General features: G+C 47.0%; 1 protein-coding gene and 1 long non-coding RNA gene across 2 annotated transcripts in view; one reads left to right on the top strand and one right to left on the bottom strand.

Moving 5' to 3' along the window:
- The window catches only part of SETD2 (SET domain containing 2, histone lysine methyltransferase), a 482,526-nt gene that overhangs the window by 248,444 nt on the left and 213,430 nt on the right, over window positions 1-20,652 (top strand).
- On the bottom strand, window positions 4,816-17,777 carry LOC115466018. Its single transcript, XR_003941494.1, has 3 exons — window positions 17,698-17,777; window positions 6,519-6,525; window positions 4,816-4,826 (listed from the first exon to the last, which is right to left on the bottom strand). It is a non-coding gene; the product is annotated as an uncharacterized LOC115466018 (long non-coding RNA).

Here is a 20,652-nt window from a genome sequence, read left to right as displayed (position 1 = left end):
ACTTCCAGTACTGTGTGCTACCCTTTGGGCTCGCCTCTGCGCCCAGAGTGTTCACGAAGTGCTTGGCTGTAGTAGCAGCGGCACTTCGCAGACTGGGGGTACACGTGTTCCCATATCGCGACGATTGGCTGGTGAAGAACACATCCGAGGCAGGAGCCCTGCAGTCCATGCAGATGGACTTATTCGCCTCCTGGAGCTACTGGGGTTTGTGATAAATTATCCAAAGTCCCATCTTCTCCCAGTGCAGAAACTCGAATCATAGGAGCTCTGCTGGATTCTCGGACGGCTCGACGCCTATCCTCCCAGAGACGAGAAGCCAACAACTTGTTTGTCCCTCGTCTCGCGGGTGCGAAGCGTCCCAGCAGATCACAGCTCGGCAGATGTTGAGATTGCTGGGCCACATGGCCTCCACAGTTCATGTGACTCCCATGGCCCGCCTTCACATGAGATCTGCTCAATGGACCCTAGCTTCCCAGTGGTTTCAGGCTGCTGGGGATCTAGAAGATGTGATCCACTTGTCCACGAGTTTTCTCAAATCCCTGTATTGGTGGACGATTTGGTCCAATTTGACTCTGGGACGTCCTTTCCAAATTCCTCAGCCACAAAAAGTGCTGACCACGGATGCGTCTCTCCTGGGATGGGGATCTCATGTCGATGGGCTTCACACCCAAGGAAGCTGGTCCCTCCAGGAACGCGATCTGCAGATCAATCTTCTGGAGTTACGAGCGATCTGGAACGCTCTGAAAGCTTTCAGAGATCGGCTGTCCCACCAAATTATCCAAATTCAGACAGACAACCAGGTTGCCATGTATTACATCAACAAGCAGGGGGGCACCGGATCTCGCCCCCTGTGTCAGGAAGCCGTCAGCATGTGGCTCTGGGCTCGCCGTCACGGCATGGTGCTTCCAGCACATATCTGGCAGGCGTAAACAACAGTCTGGCCGACAGGTTGAGCAGGATTATGCAACCTCACGAGTGGTCGCTCAATTCCCGTGTAGTGTGTCAGATCTTCCAGGTGTGGGGCACCCCCTTGGTATATTTCTTCGCATCTCGAGCCAACCACAAAGTCCCTCAGTTCTGTTCCAGGCTTCAGGCCCACGGCAGACTGGCATCGGATGCCTTCCTCCTGGACTGGGGGGAGGGTCTGCTGTATGCTTATCCTCCCATACCTCTCGTGGGGAAGACTTTGTTGAAACTCAAGCAAGACCGAGGCACCATGATTCTGATTGCTCCTTTTTGGCCGCGTCAGATCTGGTTCCCTCTTCTTCTGGAGTTGTCCTCCGAAGAACCCTGGAGATTGGAGTGTTTTCCGACCCTCATCACACAGGACAAAGGGGCGCTTCTGCATCCCAACCTCCGGTCCCTGGCTCTCACGGCCTGGATGTTGAGAGCGTAGACTTTGCCTCTTTGAGTCTATCAGAGGGTGTCTCCCGCATCTTGCTTGCTTCCAGGAAAGATTCCACTAAGAGGAGTTACTTCTTTCTGTGGAGGAGGTTTGCCGTCTGGTGTGACAGCAAGGCCTTAGATCCTCGCTCTTGTCCTACACAGACCCTGCTTGAATACTTTCTGCACTTGTCTGAGTCTGGTCTCAAGACCAACTCTGTAAGGGTTCACCTTAGTGCAATCAGTGCATACCATTACCGTGTGGAAGGTAAGCCGATCTCAGGACAGCCTTTAGTTGTTCACTTCATGAGAGGTTTGCTTTTGTCAAAGCCCCCTGTCAAGCCTCCTACAATGTCATGGTATCTCAATGTCGGTCTCACCCAGCTGATGAAACCTCCTTTTGAGCCACTGAATTCCTGCCATCTGAAGTACTTGACCTGGAAGGTCATTTTCTTGGTGGCAGTTACTTCAGCTCGTAGAGTCAGTGAGCTTCAGGCCCTGGTAGCCCAGGCCCCTTACACCAAATTTCATCATAACAGAGTAGTCCTCTGCACTCACCCTAAGTTCTTGCCAAAGGTTGTGTCGGAGTTCCATCTGAACCAGTCAATTGTCTTGCCAACATTCTTTCCCCGTCCTCATTCCTGCCCTGCTGAACGCCAGCTGCACACATTGGACTGCAAGAGAGCATTGGCCTTCTATCTGGAGCGGACACAGCCCAACAGACAGTCCGCCCAATTGTTTGTTTCTTTTGATCCCAACAGGAGGGGAGTGGCTTTGGGAAAACGCACCATATCCAATTGGCTAGCAGATTGCATTTCCTTCACTTACGCCCAGGCTGGGCTGGCTCTTGAGGGTCATGTCACGGCTCATAATGTTAGAGCCATGGCAGCGTCGATAGCCCACTTGAAGTCAGCCACTATTGAAGATATTTGCAAAGCTGCGACGTGGTCATCTGTCCACACATTCACATCTCATTACTGCCTGCAGCAGGACACCCGACGCGACAGTCGGTTCGGGCAGTCAGTGCTTCAGAATCTGTTCGGGGTTTAGAATCCAACTCCACCCCCCTAGGCCCATGTTTGTTCTGTTCCAGGCTGCACTCTCAGTTGGTAAATTTTTTAGGTCAATCTCAGTTATGTCCTCGCCGTTGCGAGGCCCAATTGACCATGGTTGCTGTTTTGAGTGAGCCTGGGGGCTAGGGATACCCCATCAGTGAGAACAAGCAGCCTGCTTGTCCTCGGAGAAAGCGAATGCTACATACCTGTAGAAGGTATTCTCCGAGGATAGCAGGCTGATTGTTCTCACAAACCCGCCCGCCTCCCCTTTGGAGTTGTGTCTTCCCTTCTCTTTGTCTTGCTACATATGAGACTGGCCGGCACGAGACGGTTCGGGCGGGAAGACGGCCGCGCATGCGCGGTGCGCATCGGCGTGCGAGGACTAGCAAAGGACTTTGCTAGAAAGTGTTCCGATTGGAGGGGCTGCCGTGGACGTCACCCATCAGTGAGAACAATCAGCCTGCTGTCCTCGGAGAATACCTTCTACAGGTATGTAGCATTCGCTTTACCTGTAATGTATCTCTTAGCCTTGGACAGGTATTCTAATTCTACTCCCATTTGATAGTTTTTTCAGTTTAGCCATTTACCGATTACCCACATCTGTCTGCCAGAAGTTTGCAATAGAATTATGGCACTGTTCAATATACAAGACTCCTATCCTTGGACTTTCAGCGTCACCATTTGGGTAGCGTTGGGGTGGAGCAAAGGTTTCTCCTGATTGCATATATAATGGAAGTATTTATAAGCAGTCCTAACTAAAACCGTTCAGCTATATGTACTGTATAGAAGATGAGTGCGTAAGTTTTACATATATTCAGTACTGCCACCTATCCAGATAGTGGAGCTTTGTACACATATTTGTTTTAAATGTGGCTGAATATTGACTCAATAATGTCCTCTGCAGGCAAGGTGAATCTTCAAGTCACAGATAAGGGAATTTCATCCTATGCAACTGACAAGTAACACCTCTCTAGAATTATCTAGGTATCTGAATGTCTTTCTAGATATGAACAGCAGTGTGTCCCAGTTTTGTGGTTTCTGCTGAGAACAAGATTTCTCTCAGACAACTATTTCAGAGAAATTCTGTACTTTCAGGCAAAAGTGTGTGTTAGTGGTATTTTCTCCTTCTTCTTAGCTTTTTAGGAAGGTTGTTTAATGTTTTCAAGTTTTCTTTGATTTTCATGGTTCGTTGGTAGGCTTAAAATTTGCTGTGGTCAGACATCTTCCTCACCAGGAACTCACTCGCTCTCTCCCTCCACCTTTAGATAATCTGTCTTTGAAAATACCTCCTTTTTGTCTTTACATCTATTTTTCTCATGACAGCAAGAGAAGGTTAATTGCTTAAAAAGCATTCAAACTGGGGGCAAAATATGTTCATAACAGCCCTTTATATGACCTGCTGCAAGTGACTGGGCAGGGATCGGGATGTTTCCCACAGCAGTATTTGCCTTGTAAGGTTGCCAAGGACCATCAGAAATATAGAAGACTGGGTCCACCAAACCAGCGTCAGAAGCATAGAAAAAGTGCAAAGACAATACTACTACTACTATTTAGCATTTCTATAGCGCTACAAAGCGTACGCAGCGCTGTACAAACATAGAAGAAAGACAGACCCTGCTCAAAGAACTTACAATCTAGTAGAACAATTTGCACACAGATTGTGGGTACTGGAAGCAGCCTTTCGAGACCAGGAGGGTTGGCCCAAAACAGAAGATTATGGTCAAGAACATCATAAAGCATTTTTATTGGAAATCCTATCCCCTGAGATTACTAAACACCTCCGATTGTTTGCGGAGGACCCCAAAGAAACTCCTTTTGACACATTAATGCTCAGGATTGGATCTGTGTGGAAAACTCAGCCATCCCAGGTAATTACTGTGTCAGAAGTGAAGAAATGGCAAGCAGAAGGGCCCTCCCACAGCAATAGGTCAGGAAACACAGGACAGGCCCCATGGAGAGGGCAGGCCAGAGGTAATTTTAGAAATTCCTCAGGCTACTTCCCGTTTCATGAACTCAAAAGCACAGAGAGACCAGTTAGCACAGGAACAAATTAAATGGGAGCAAGATAAATATACCATGCAGCTAGAATTGGACAGAATAAAAAGTGAATTGATAGCGGCCCAGGATAATAAAAAAAAAAAAAAAAGGATTAGGGATGTCCTGATCTCCAGTGTCCAAATATCAAACAATCCGAAGTTTTTTGTGCCCAGCCTGACTCCTTTCACTTACCTGAGAATGCACTTCCAGCACCTCAGGAGAGGGGAAAGGAGACAGATTCAGAATATAAATTAAAGTTTGTGGCACCCTTGATTTTGGACACTTGTGGATGCCCCAATGTGAACAGCAGGATAGGGGGTTAGGATAAATTAGCGTTGATTGACACAGGGGCTGGAATCAGTTTTACAAGCAAGGTTTCTCCCACTTCAGACCAGGAAAATGTGCAAACATATAAAACCCAAGGGGTCAGTGACACAGTTACCAACTGTGTGGCTATCCCAGTTAAATGGGGTATCCTGGTGCAGATGCAGAGGGAACATGATAATGAAATTTTGGAAACCAATGCTGCCACTATAGTAAGCACAGAAAAGGAGATAATTGGAATTGATGTCCTCAACCAGTTAAATTTGGTAGTGGCTATGGCTAATCTTACATTGTGTATAACAAAAGAGAGGGAACAAAGTACAAACTAAAGTCCAAACAAAAAAACAGCACCACGGGCCTTTAAAATGGAACAAAGTTCTTTAATGAATGAGCCTTGACCCGACACGGGCCGTGTTTCGGTGACTAGCACCTGCGTCAGGGGTCTACATAAAATACAAAACATAGAAATAATATATTTTTAAAAATTGTTAACATATAATGAATAAAACCAAGAATTAAAAATAATATTTAGACTCATCAAGCATACATATATAAGCCTATATAAACACCTAAAGCATTTAATATTTTAACATTGCATTTAATAATTTAACATTCTCATATATTATTATATAGTAATTTGAAAATAAATGGATAATTAATCAAACAAAAATGGTAATGGTAACTCACCACAGTGATGACGTGGAAAACTTGGGGAATAACTCGAATATTTTCATCTACAATATTCCTTACTTTTGGACAAAAAATTTTTCATATATTAATATATGTTTAAAATGCTTATTTTAATTATTAATAATATATTTTATAGAAAGGCCATATTATATAATACTGGCTATAACTGAATTTAAAAATAATTTTTTAAAACATTTTAAAATATACAACAAATTTCAAACATTACACTGATATCATGAGCCTTCAAAAACATTCAAATCAGCACAGAATAAATAGATATATACATCTTCAAATATAAAGCCAAAAATATAATATCTAGTGGCATTACTTGATCTTAATTTTGAAAAAACAGCATTTTGTCACTATATGTGTATATATATATACATATATATATATGCATATATATACATATGTATCTGTTTTTTCAAAATTAAGATCAAGTAATGCCACTAGATATTATATTTTTGGCTTTTATATTTGAAGATGTATATATCTATTTATTCTGTGCTGATTTGAATGTTTTTGAAGGCTCATGATATTATCAGTGTAATGTTTGAAATTTGTTGTATATTTTAAAATGTTTTAAAAAATTATTTTTAAATTCAGTTATAGCCAGTATTATATAATATGGCCTTTCTATAAAATATATTATTAATAATTAAAATAAGCATTTTAAACATATATTAATATATGAAAAATTTTTTGTCCAAAAGTAAGGAATATTGTAGATGAAAATATTCGAGTTATTCCCCAAGTTTTCCACGTCATCACTGTGGTGAGTTACCATTACCATTTTTGTTTTGATTAATTATCCATTTATTTTCAAATTACTATATAATAATATATGAGAATGTTAAATTATTAAATGCAATGTTAAAATATTAAATGCTTTAGGTGTTTATATAGGCTTATATATGTATGCTTGATGAGTCTAAATATTATTTTTAATTCTTGGTTTTATTCATTATATGTTAACAATTTTTAAAAATATATTATTTCTATGTTTTGTATTTTATGTAGACCCCTGACGCAGGTGCTAGTCACCGAAACACGGCCCGTGTCGGGTCAAGGCTCATTCATTAAAGAACTTTGTTCCATTTTAAAGGCCCGTGGTGCTGTTTTTTTGTTTTAATCTTACATTGTGGCAATGTATTGGATCTCCAAAAATGTCTACAATTTTGGTGCACGAAGCAATTCCCATGCATTTGGCCACACAGTGCACAAAAGCTGATCAACAGTATGATCTAAGTGTAATTCCCACAGAGGTTACAGACATCCCTGTCTGGGCACAAGACAAACGAGAATGTGGCAGAATGTCCACAGAAATTCTGTTAGAAGGAGAGGATCCTCTGCCACAAAAGCAATATCCAGTACCTCATCAGGCAATAGAACCCGTAGCTAAGATTATACAGTCGGAAATAACATTGTCGTAAGACGCTTGGTAAAAATTACCAAGTTGAAATTAGTTAGTGCTACTTACAGAAAACCATAAGCAAATGAGCTGCTCACAATTTCAGAGAGCAGCTCAGCAGGGGAAGTGCCAGCTCATGCATATGGCAGCCACCTGCTAAGCTGCGCATGTGCAGGACAGTCAGTCGCTAAGCGTGGTTGTTGTGCGCATGCTCAGAACAACAGTAGAGCCATACCGGCTACTGGAGGTTTGAAGTTATTGACTTCTAAGGATAGGTCCAGGGAACAAAACCAGTGCCATTCTTTCAGCTTGTCTTCATGCTTTTAAGCACATAGGCAGGTCAGGAACCATGGATGAAGATGGTACCAACCCTTGATCCACCTGTCTGAGAACAGGAGGTATATTGAAGTTCAGTATGGTTAGGCCTACTTCTGTATAGAAGAAAGCTGGACCTCCGATTTATTCATCACATCGATCTCTGGAGCTTCAGCTTTGAGCTTTAGGAGCTTTAATTCAGTCTCCTTTAAGTATCTGTTTACCCTAAAATAGATAGTGACAATGCTGAGCTACCAGTTGATTTGCAAGAGAATATGGGAACTATCACTGTATTGTCCTGATTGATATCACAAAAATTAATTTAATACAATACTATGCAGCAAAAATTATTACTGAGAGCATTTACCAATGAGGACATGAGGCCGGGCTTGGGGAATCTTGCACCCTTCCCCCCCCCCCCCCCCCCCCCCCCCCCCCCGTCTCGGTGGCCCTGATCTGAACTATGAAGATGGACATTTTGTGATTGCTAACATTAAAATTCAGTGAGGAATATTTCAGGGAGACGTCCCCAACTCCACTCTTATTTTGTATGGCATTTAATCCATTGAACATTCTTTCTTTCTTTATTAGGATTTATTTACCGCCTTTTTGAAGGCATTCACTCAAGGCGGTGTACAGTAAGAACAGATCAAACATGAACAATAGGCAATTACAGCAGTAAAAATATTCAAATAACAATGCAAAGTATGGCATAGTATACTACTTACAATGTCAACACAGTACGTAATAGAACATTTTAATTGATAGTGAAGGGTAAAGCAAAGATGGAACATATAGTTAGACAAGCGAGTAAGAAGAGTTAGAAAGTAATGTGACTGATTTAAAGAAAGTTGTACATGAGGTCAGAGAGATGGTTAAATATTATCTCAGCTAGGTTAGGAGTGGATGAACATGTCCTGCTGCAGTATGTGCAGCCCGAGTCACTCCTTTTGTATGTGAGTGAGACTAGCAAATTAGTTACTTCTTCCATTAAAGGCCTGATTGAACAGCCAAGCTTTCACCTGTGGATTTAGCCTTAATTCTAAAGGTGCTCAATATGTAAAACTTAGGTGCCTGATATAAGAGGCTTGGAGAGGCTAAGCCTCCCCAGCCACAAGTCCCTGACTCTTACTGCAGGCAGCGGGTTGCTCACATCAGGACCACTCTAGGTGCCTGCATATCTCTCTCATTTGTTTTTATAATGTTTAGATTCTATAATTTAATAAGTTTGTGTATTATAGCCCTTGACACAGCCCTTTTGTGGGCGAAACATGGCCTGTGTCGGGCAACTGTCTTAGATACGGTATCTTCAATAAAACATTTTGGATAATATACTGATCTGCTTGCTCATTTTCCACGTTGGATTTCGCAGATCGTTTGCCTTGCTGTTTTCTGTAACTCTCTGAGCAGCCATAGTGAGTCTGACAAACAACTCCCCATAGTGTTCTAAATATTTAAAACACCAGTAAAGAATGGGATTACCTAAAAAACACAAAAATAAATAAAATCAGGAGCCATACCTCATCAATGAAAGCTATATAGGTAAAAGCCAAAACCTTTAGAAAGGGTGCCTAAAATCAACATTTAAAACAGCAGCACATAGGGAATAAAAAGCACACTTGCTAGCTTTTCCTCCAGCACACCTTGTTCTCCAGCACACCCTGCAGCACAGTATTTATGTTCCTTATTAGTGGTTTTACATTTGGTATGGCTGTTTCTTTGTTTGCATGGTCTTATTATAAGTTTGTTGTATTATGTAATCGCTTATGTATTTATTTACGGTCCATCCAGTCTGCCCAACAAGATAAACTCATATGCGCTACTTTATATGTATACCTGACCTTGATTTGTATCTACCATTGTCAGGGCACAGACCATAGAAGTCTGCCCAGTATTAGCCCCGCCTCCCAACCACTGGCACTGCCGCCCAATCTCCGCTAAGCTTCTGAGGATCCATTCCTTCTGAACAGGATTCCTTTGTTTATCCCATGCATTTTTGAATTCCGTTACCGTTTTCATCTCCACCACCTCCCGCGGGATTGCATTCCAAGTATCCACCACGCTCTCCATGAAAAAATACTTCCTGACATATTTCCTGAGTCTGCCCCCCTTCAACCTCATTTCATGTCCTCTAATTCTACCGCCTTCCCATCTCCGGAAAAGGTTCGTTTGCGGATTAATACCTTTCAAATATTTGAACGTCTGTATCGTATCACCCCTGTTTCTCCTTTCTTCCAGGGTATACATGTTCAGGTCAGCAAGTCTCTCCTCATACGTTTTGTAACACAAATCCCATACCATTTTTGTGGCTTTTCCTTGCACCGCTTCAAATTTTTTTACATCCTTTGCATGATATGGCCTCCAAAACTGAACACAATACTCCAGGTGTGGCCTCACCAATGGCCTGTACAGGGGCCTCAACACCTCCTTTCTTCTGCTGGTCACACCTCTCTCTATACAGCCTAGCAACCTTCTGGCTATGGCCACCGCCTTGTCACACTGTTTTGTCACCTCCAGATCCTCAGATACTATCACCCCAAGATCCCTTTCCCCATCTGTACATATCAGACTCTCACCTCCTAACACATACGTCTCCCATGGATTTCTACTCCCTATGTACTCCCTACACTTCTCGCCTAGATTATTGCAACCTACTTCTCACTGGCCTCCCTATTAGCCATCTCTCTCCTCTTCAATCAGTCCAAAACTCTGCTGCGCGACTCATTTTCTGCCAGAGTCGCTATGCTCACATTAGCCCTCTCCTCAAGTCACTTCACTGGCTCCTTATCCGTTTCCGCATTCAATTCAAACATCTCTTACTGACCTATAAATGCATTCACTCTACCACTCCCAAGTACCTCTCCACTCTTGTCTCTCCCTACGCCCCCCCTCGGGTACTCCGTTCTGTGGCTAAATCTCTCTTGTCTGTCCCCTTCTCTTCCACTGCTAATTCCAGACTCCGTTCCTTTTATCTCGCAGCACCTCGCGCCTGGAATAGACTTCCTGGCCTTGTACGTCTAGCTCCGTCCTTGGCCATTTTCAAATCCAGGCTAAAAGCCCACCTCTTTAACGCTGCTTTTGACTCCTAATGACTACTCACTTGCCCTGTACCCCTTTTATCCCCTCTTTAATTCCCTTACCTCTTAGTTGTTCTGTCTGTTTGTCTGTCCTACATAGATTGTGAGCTCTTCGAGCAGGGACTGTCTTTTTATGTGTGATGTACAGCATTGTGTATGCCTTGTAGCGCTATAGAAATGATTAGTAGTAGTAGTAGTAAGTGCATCACTTTGCATTTCTTCGCATTGAATTTTAATTGCCAAACTTTAGACTATTCTTCTAGCTTCTGCAGATCTTTTTTCATGTTTTCCACTCTCTCCGGGGTGTCCACTCTGTTACAAATCTTGGTGTCATCCGCAAAAAGGCAAACTTTACCTTCTAACCCTTCGGCAATGTCACTCACAAACATATTGAACAGAATCAGCCCCAACACCGATCCCTGAGGCACTCCACTACTCACCTTTCCCTCATCCGAGCAAATTCCATTTACCACCACCCTCTGGTGTCCGTCAAACAGTTCCTAATCCAGTTCACCACATCGGGTCCTATCTTCAACCTGTCACGTTTATTCAAGAGCCGCCTCTGGGGAACCGTGTCAAAAGCTTTGCTGAAATCTAAGTAGATTACATCTATAGCACGTTCCTGATTCAATTCTTCGGTCACCCAGACAAAGAATTCAATGAGATTTGTTTGGCACGATTTACCTTTGGTAAAACCATGTTGTTTCGGATCTTGCAACTTATTGGCTTCCAGGAAATTCACTATCCTTTCCTTCAGCATCGCTTCCATTACTTTTCCAATAACTGAAGTGAGGCTTACCGGCCTGTAGTTTCCAGTTTCTTCTCTTTCACCACTTTTGTGAAGAGGGACCACATCTGCCGTTCTCCAATCCCACGGAACCTCTCCCATCTCCAAGGATTTATTAAACAAATCTTTAAGAGTACCCGCCAGAACCTTTCAGAGCTCCCTCAATATCCTGGGGTGGATCCCGTCTGGTCCCATGGCTTTGTCCACCTTTAGATTTTCAAATCGTTCATACACACTCACTTCCGTGAACGGTGCTATATCCACTCCATTCTCATATGTACTTTTGTCAGTCAATCGTGGTCCTTCTCCAGGTTTTTCTTCAGTGAAAACAGAACAAAAGTATTTGTTTAGCAAATTTGCTTTTTCTTCATCATTATCCACATAGCGGTTCGCTGCATCTTTCAGTCTCACAATTCCATTTTTAATCTTCCTCCTTTCACTAATATACCTGAAGAAATTTTTGTCACCCCTCTTTACATTTCTAGCCATTTGTTCTTCTGCTTGCGCTTTCGCCAGACGTATCTCTCTCTTGGCTTCTTTCAATTTCATCCGGTATTCCTCTCCGTGTTCCTCTTCTTGAGTTTTTCTGTATTTTATTAACACCAACTCTTTAGCCTTTATTTTCTTAGTTTTTGAAACTAACAGTGATTGTATATGTTTAACAGTCTTTTCTTTGAGGACATGCAGGCTGCTTCTTCTCACTACTAGTCTTCTTTTTTCCGCAGCTCGGGACGGCTGTATTTTCGTCGTTCTGTGCCCTGAGGAGACCCTCGAGCTTTTGCCGCTTTCTTCCGTTCGGAAGTCTTCCTTTTTCTATTTCTAGTTAATCGCGTTGTGTGTGTTAAAAAAAAAAACGGCAGCCCCTTCAATCGGAGATCTTCACGAGCAAAGACATTTGCTAGCCCTCGAGTGCGCATGCACACCGCGCATGCGAGACCGTCTTCCCGCCCGAACGCGCTCGTGTTCGTCAGTCCAGTAAATAGCAAAGACAAAGACAAGGGAAGACACAACTCCAAAGGGGAAGCGGGTGGGTTGGTGAGAACAATCAGCCTGCTGTCCTCGGAGAATACCTTCTACAGGTACGTAGCTTTCGCTTTCTCCGAGGACAAGCAGGCTGCTTGTTCTCACGAATGGGGTATCCCTAGCCCCTTGGCTCACTCAAAACAACAAACATGGTCAATTGGGCCTCGCAACGGCGAGGACATAACTGAGATTGACCTAACTTAACCAACTAACTGAGAGTGCAGCCTGGAACAGAACAAAAACGGGCCTAGGGGGGTGGAGTTGGATTCTAAACCCCGAACAGATTCTGTAGCACCGACTGCCCGAACCGACTGTCGCGTCGGGTATCCTGCTGTAGGCAGTAATGCGATGTGAATGTGTGGACAGATGACCACGTCGCAGCCTTGCAAATCTCTTCGATAGTGGCTGACTTCAAGTGGGCCACTGACGCTGCCATGGCTTTAACACTATGAGCTGTGACATGACCCTCAAGAGTCAGCCCAGACTGGGCGTAAGTGAAGGAGATGCAATCTTCTAGCCAATTAGAGATGGTGTGTTTCCCGACAGCCACTCCCCTCCTGTTGGGATCAAAAGAAACAAATATTTGGGCGGACTGTCTATGGGGCTGTGTCCGCTCCAGATAGAAGGCCAATGCTCTCCTGCAGTCCAATGTGTGCAGTTGACGTTCAGCAGGGCGCGTATGCGGATGGGGGAAGAATGTTGGCAAGACAATTGACTGGTTCAGATGGAACTCCGACACCACCTTTGGCAAGAACTTAGGGTGAGTGCAGAGGACTACTCTGTTATGATGAAATTTGGTATAAGGAGCATGAGCTACTAGGGCTTGAAGCTCACTGACTCTACGAGCTGAAGTAACAGCCACCAAGAAAATGACCTTCCAAGTCAAGTACTTCTGATGGCAGGAATCCAGTGGCTCAAATGGAGGTTTTATCAGCTGGGTGAGAATGACATTGAGATCCCATGACACTGTAGGAGGTTTGATGGGGGGCTTTGACAAAAGCAAACCTCTCATGAATCGAACCACTAAAGGCTGTCCCGAGATCGGCTTATCTTCCACACGGTAATGGTATGCACTAATCACACTAAGATGAACTCTTACAGAGTTGGTCTTAAGACCAGACTCTGACAAGTGCAGAAGGTATTCAAGCAGGGTCTGTGTAGGACAAGAGCGAGGGTCTAGGGCCTTGCTGTCACACCAGACGGCAAACCTCCGCCATAGAAAGAAGTAACTCTTTTTAGTGGAATCTTTCGTGGAAGCAAGCAAGACTCGGTAGACACCCTCTGAGAGACCCAAGGAGGTAAAATCTACGCTCTCAACATCCAGGCCGTGAGAGCCAGGGACCGGAGGTTGGGATGCAGAAGCACCCCCTCGTTCTGAGTAATGAGGGTCGGAAAACACTCCAATCTCCACGGTTCTTCGGAAGACAATTCCAGAAGAAGAGGGAACCATATCTGACACGGCCAAAAGGGAGCGATCAGGATCATGGTGCCTCGATCCTGCTTGAGTTTCAGCAAAGTCTTCCCCACCAAAGGTATGGGAGGATAAGTATACAGGAGGCCGTCCCCCCAATCCAGGAGAAAGGCATCCGAAGCTAGCCTGCCTTTGGCCTGAAGTCTGGAACTGAATTGAGGGACTTTGTGATTGACTTGAGTGGCAAAGAGATCCACCAAGGGGGTGCCCCACACTTGGAAGATCTCACGTACTACTCGAGAATTGAACGACCACTCGTGAGGTTGCATGATCCTGCTCAATCTGTCGGCCAGATACGTGGCCTGAAGAAACATGCCGTTCCGGCAAGCCCAAAGCCATATCCTGACGGCCTCCTGACACAGAGGGCGAGATCCGGTGCCCCCCTGCTTGTTGATGTAGTACATGGCAACCTGGTTGTCTGTCTGAATTTGAATAATTTGATGGGACAGCCGATCTCTGAAGGCCTTTAGAGCGTTCCAGATCGCTCGCAGCTCCAGGAGGTTGATCTGTAGACCTTGTTCCCGGAGGGACCAACTCCCTTGGGTGTGAAGCTCATTGACATGAGCTTCCCACCCCAGGAGAGATGCATCTGTCATCAGCACCTTTTGAGAGAGAGGAATTTGGAAAGGACATCCCAGAGTTAAATTGGACCGAAATGTCCACCAATGGAGGGACTGAAGAAAACTCGAGGACAGTAGAACTACGTCCTCTAGGTCCCCGGTAGCTTGGTACCACTGACACTAGGGTCCATTGAGCTGATCTCATGTGGAGGCGGGCCATGGGAGTCACATGCAGTGTGGAGGCCATGTGGCCGAGCAATCTCAACATCTGCCGAACTGTGATCTGCTGCGATGCTCGTATCCAAGAAACAAGGGACAGAAGAGTGTCGGTCCTCGCTTCCAGGAGGTAGGCACGAGCAGTCTGAGAATCCAGCAGAGCTCCTATGAACTCGAGTTTCTGAACAGGAAGAAGGTGGGACTTTGGATAATTTATCACAAACCCTAGTAGCTCCAGGAGTCGAATAGTCGTCTGCATGGACTGTAGAGCTCCTGCCTCGGAGGTGTTCTTCACCAGCCAATCGTCGAGGTAAGGGAACACGTGCACTCCCAGTCTGCGTAGATACGCCGCTACTACAGCCAGGCATTTTGTGAACACCCTGGGCGCGGAGGCGAGACCAAAGGGTAGCACACAGTACTGAAAGTGCCGTGTTCCCAGACAGAATCGAAGATACTGTCTGTGAGCTGGCAGTATCGGGATGTGAGTGTAAGCGTCCTTTAAGTCCAGAGAGCATAGCCAATCGTTTTCCTGAATCATGGGAAGAAGGGTGCCCAGGGAAAGCATCCTGAACTTTTATATTTGTTCAGGGCCCTTAGGTCTAGGATGGGACGCATCCCCCCTATTTTCCACAAGGAAGTACCTGGAATAGAATCCCAGCCCTTCTTGCCCCGGTGGCATGGGCTCGACCGCATTGGCGCTGAGAAGGGCGGAGAGTTCCTCTTCAAGTACCTGCTTGTGCTGGAAGCTGAAGGATTGAGCTCCTGGTGGGCAATTTGGAGGCTTTGAAACCAAATTGAGGGAGTATCCTAGCCGGTCTATTTGAAGAACCCACTGGTCGGAGGTTATGAGGGGCCACCTTTGGTGAAAACATTTTGACCTCCCCCCGACTGGCAGATCGTCCGGTACAGACACTTTGATTTCGGCTATGCTCTGCTGGAGCCAGTCAAAAGCCCGTCCCTTGCTTTTGCTGGGGAGCCGCAGGGGCCTTTTGAGTCGCACGCTGTTGACGAGAACGAGTGTGCTGGTGTTTGGCCTGGGCAGCAGGCTGGCGAGAGGGGGGATTGTACCTACGCTTATTAGAAGAGTAGGTAACCATCCTCCTTCCGCCATAAAAACGTCTACCAGTTGAGGTAGATGCTGAAGGCGCCCGGCGGGAGAATTTATCGAAAGCGGTGTCCCGCTGGTGGAGCTGCTCTACCACCTGTTCGACCTTTTCACCAAAAATATTATCCCCCGACAAGGAGAATTCGCAATCTGCTGCTGAATCCTATTCTCTAGGTCAGAGGCACGCAGCCATGAGAGTCTGCGCATCACCACACCTTGAGCAGCGGCCCTGGACGTGACATCAAAAGTATCATAAACACCCCTGGCCAGGAATTTACGACACGCCTTCAGCTGCCTGACCACCTCCTGAAAAGGCTTGGCTTGCTCAGACGGGAGCTTATCCACCAAGTCCGCCAACTGCCACACATTATTCTGCATATGGATGCTTGTGTAGAGCTGGTAAGATTGGATTTTGGCTATGAGCATTGAGGAATGGTAGGCCTTCCTCCCAAAAGAATCCAAGGTTTTAGAGTCTCTGCCTGGGGGTGCCGAATCATACTCTCTAGAACTCTTGGCCTTCTTAAGGGCCAGATCCACAACCCCAGAGTCGTGAGGCAACTGAGTCCGTCCGCATCAACTCTGGGTCCCCATGGATCCGATACTGGGACTCTATCTTCTTGGGAATGTGGGGATTAGTTAGCGGCTTTGCCCAGTTCTCCAACAGTGTCTTCTTGAAAACATGATGCATGGGTACTGTGGACGATTCCTTAGGTGGCGAAGGATAGTCAAAAAGCTCAAACATTTCAGCCCTTGGCTCATCCTCCGTAACCACAGGGAGGGGAATGGCCGTAGACAAAGGCCGCGAAAGACAGACTCTCAGGAGGAGAAAGCTGCCTTTTAGGGGAGGGAGTGGGATCAGAAGGAAGACCGTCAGACTCCTCATCTGAGAAATATCTGACGTCTTCCTCTGCCTCCCACGAGGCCTCACCATCGGTATCGGACACCAGTTCATGAACTTCAGTCCGAAGCCATGCCCGCCTCGACTCCGTAGATACATGGCCACGGTGGGAACGTCGAAAAGAAGACTCCCGCATCGGCGGCGATGAAGCTCCCTCCATCGATGTCGTCGGGTAGTCTGCCTGGGAGGCAGCCGACGCAGGCACCGCAAGCGGTACCGGTATCGGAGACCTCACAACGGGCAAGGGGCCAGCCGTCACCTCACTTGACAGCGGCGCAAGCACCCCCGGTACCGGGGGGGGAGGGCGCAACAGTTTCTCCAGGATCCCTGGGAGGATGGCTCTGGGGCTCTCGCTTAGAGCGGCTGTCGAGGAAGGCAGGGAGTGTGGCACAGGCGACAAACTCAGAATCTGTCCGGGGCGCGGAGGCGGTACCGGGCTGTCCAGGGTAGAGCGCATCAACACCTCCTGAATGGAGGGTGAGCGGTCCTCCAGGCGTCGATGCCTAGTGGGTGCCGAATCCCTCGGCAACCCAGAGCTCTCGGTACCACGACGGGAAGGTGACCGGTGCTGATGCTTCTTTGCCTTCACACGAAGCATGTCACCAGAACTTTCCAGTACCGACGAGGAGGACGTTGAATCCAAGCGTCTTTTTTTCGGGGCCGAGTCCGAAGAAAGTCGATCTTGGGGGGGGGGGGCTGTACTGCAGGAGCCCTCGAGGCAGACAGAGACCTACTCGAGGGCTCACCGCCACCAGCAGGGGAATGGACAGCCCTCACCTGCACACCTGACGAAGAGGCACCCTCCAACGACATCAGTACCAACGATGATCCCGGTACCATAGACGCTGGAGCACCGGTCGATGACCTCGGTACCGCAGACGTCGATGCATTGGCTGATGACCTCGATACTATGACCATCGAAACACCAGTCGAGGCCCCGAACAAAACGTTCCACTGGGCCAGTCTCGCCACCTGAGTTCTCTTCTTCAATAGAAGACCGAGATTACAGGTCTGAGGATGGTGCCCAGCCCCCAGACACTGAAGGCACGAAGTGTGCCTATCAGTGAGCGAGATAACCCGGTTGCACTGGGTACACTTTTTGAAGCCGCTGGGAGGCTTTGATGTCATGGGCGGAAAAATCACGCTGGCAAAGTCAAAATCCGCGATGATGGCAACGGGCACGAAAAATAAAAAGGAAAATCCCGTACAAGCGGCCAAAAGGCTGCTTTCGAAAGCGAAAGGAAACTTGACAGGGAAAAAACTCGAAATAAGGCTTTTTCTTTTTTTTTTTTTTTTAAACACACAACGTGATTAACTGGAAATAGAAAAAGGAAGACTTCCGAACAGAAGAAAGCGGCAAAAGCGCGAGGGTCTCCTCAGGGCACAGAATGACGAAAACACAGCCGTCCCGAGCCGCAGAAAAAAGAAGACTAGTAGTGAGAACAATCAGCCTGCTGTCCTCGGAGAATACCTTCTACAGGTATGTAGCTTTCGCTTTTGCCCCTGATGCAGCCCTGCAAAAAGCGAAACAGGGCCTGTGTTGGACATCTTGTTCTTTTATCTGTTGTAGTGGATAAAATCCTTTTAACTATAAGATTTTCTTCAGATCTTCTCCTTTGCTTTTCCCAAAAAGGTGGTTTTTCCAAGTGCGATGATGAATCTGGTGGCCACTAGCTTATATGTGACAGAGTCTTGAGCACGTGTTTTTCCTTTATGTTTTATCATTAAATGCTAAAAAAAGGTTATCAGTTATCTAGTCTTCTATGTACCATATCTGTCCTATACAGAAATACAGGACTGCTGAATATGTGCCTTATGTAATAGAGAAGAAGAAGAACCAGTGTCCGCAGATAACAATTCAAAGAAGAGCAAAGATGGCCAATGAGAGGCATGAACAGATACACAGGAGTCACACCAAAGAGAAACTTTATTGGATGACCTGACACAGGTGTGTTTTGGCATGTGCCTGCATATGATGGCAGCTGTTTCTTTGCACTACGGTACATTTAGATTTGTGAACTTTTTCTGATTTCTGGAGTGACATAAACAAGTAGTGTTTGTGCCAAAAAATATAAGGACTCTAGATGCAGGTACATGCCAAAACACGACCGTGTTGTTATTGAATAACGTTTCTCTTCAGTGTAGCTCTTGTGTATCTGTTTAATGCATCTCCTTGGCTATCTCCTATCTCTAGGTCCTGGAGCATTCTTCAAATATACAGATTTGTATTTCCTTTCTGGATGTACTCTGTGTATTGTTCATAACGATGCAGCTATGTTTTTGTTTAAATTGATCCACCTGAAAAATTAAAAATAATTTCCAGTGAGAAATGAAACTTGTACTTAAGACTCTGTCCATAAAGGACAACTGATCACAAAGATGGCTTAATTCAGGCATTCTGAAGAGAGTTGCAAAGAAACCTGGTATTCAGCATTCTCCGAGGACAAGCAGGCTGCTTTTTCTCACGACTGGGTTGACGTCCACGGCAGCCCCTCGAACCGGAAGAAAATTCTCACGGGAGGTCCCCCACGCGGGGTACGCCCACCACGCATGCACGGCCGTCTTCCCGCCCGTGCGCGACCGCTCCCGCTCAATTTTCTATTTTTCCGCGCTGGAGAGAGATGCTGTTTCGTCCCTCTCCGTGTCAGCCCTGGAAAACCGTTTCGCGGCCTAGTCCGCGGTTTTTTTTGCTCTACGCGCGTTCGCACACCCCTTTTTCTTTTTTGTTTAAAAAAAATTCTTATCGTCGAGTATTTTCTTTTGCGTCTGATTTTTTTTCTTTTTGTGGTGGTGTACTTTTATCGCCACCATCAACGGTTTTGACTTCGCCGACGCGATTTTTCCGTCGATGTCCTCGAAGGTCCCGAGCGGATTCAGAAAGTGTGGTCGGTGCGGCCGGCAGATCTCGCAGACCGATCCTCACGCTTGGTGTCTCCAGTGCCTCGGTCCGGAGCATAATTCCAAGGCATGCACCTTGTGTCTCGGCTTCAAAAAGTGGACGCAGGTGGCGAGGCAAGTTCTTCGGGACTGTCTTTTCGGAACTTGCGCCGGCCCTTCGACGTCGGCGGCTTCGGTGTCAATGCCTGGGACTTCGGTATCGGTACCGATGTCGACGACTTTGACGTTGAGCATGGCATCAACCCCAGGAGTACAGGTTCCCTTGGCCCGACGACTTGCCATCGATGGCGGCGGTGAACGACCGAGTGGGCACTCCGCCTCAGCTGGTCCCGCCGCCCAGGGCCATTGGACCGAACCCTGTCGGATCCGACCCCCAGAGGGCGCGGAGACTCCACCGCCTCCTCGTCCATGCCACAGAGCGCCGATGACGGGCATCGGAAGCTTGCGAAGAAGCACCGTCATCAGTCACCCACGGCACGGGCAGTTCAGGGACGTCGAGAGATGATTCGATCCCTAAGAAGCGCCCACGCCGACAGGAGCGCTCCCCCTCTATTGAAGAGGTGTCAATGCGCAGGTCGTCGGATACCCCGGTACCGTCTCCTGGACCCGGACAGCTTTGAGCACCGACGCCCGCACCGGCTCCCCAGCCTCTCCCGACAGCAGCCCTAGACGAGTGCCTCCGAGCCATCCTCCCAGGTATCCTGGAGGAGCTAATGCGCCAGGCCCTGCCGGCACTTGGGGTGCTTGCGCCTGCGGTGCCGTTGATGGAAGCGCCGGCTGGCTCTGGCCCTGTGATGCGGTCTTCAACACCAGTACTGCTTGCGGCACCGGTCTCGATCGTCACTCAGGTGGAATCCCCATCGACGTCGATGGAGGGAGCTTCGTCCCCGCCGGCACGGGAGTCCACCTCTCGGTACCATCATCGAGGACGCGGTTCCTCGGGGTCGCGATGGGCTCGGTTGCGGTCTGAGCTCAGAGAGCTCATGTCCGACACCGAGGAGGAGGCCTCGTGGGGGGAGGAGAAGGATCCCAGATATTTCTCCTCCGAGGAGTCTGCGGGTCTTCCCTCCGACCCCATGCCTTCACCGGAGAGGAAGCTCTCGTCTCCAGAGAGCCTCTCCTTTGCCTCCTTTGTCCGGGACATGTCTATTAGCATTCCCTTCCCAGTGGTCACCATGGATGAGCCGAGGGCTGAGATGCTCGAAATCCTCAACTATCCATCACCACCTAGAGAGTCTTCCACGGTACCGTTGCACAATGTCCTGAAGGAGACACTGCTTCGGAACTGGTTGAAGCCCTTATCTAATCCCACCATCCCTAAGAAAGCAGAGTCCCAATACAGAGTCCACGCAGACCCGGAGTTGATGCGGCCTCAGCTGCCACATGACTCAGCAGTCATGGA

Source organism: Microcaecilia unicolor, chromosome 1 (assembly GCF_901765095.1).
Source record: "Microcaecilia unicolor chromosome 1, aMicUni1.1, whole genome shotgun sequence".
NCBI lineage: Eukaryota > Metazoa > Chordata > Amphibia > Gymnophiona > Siphonopidae > Microcaecilia > Microcaecilia unicolor.
Note: the sequence above shows the minus strand (reverse complement) of the source record. Positions and strands in the feature narration are given on the sequence as shown.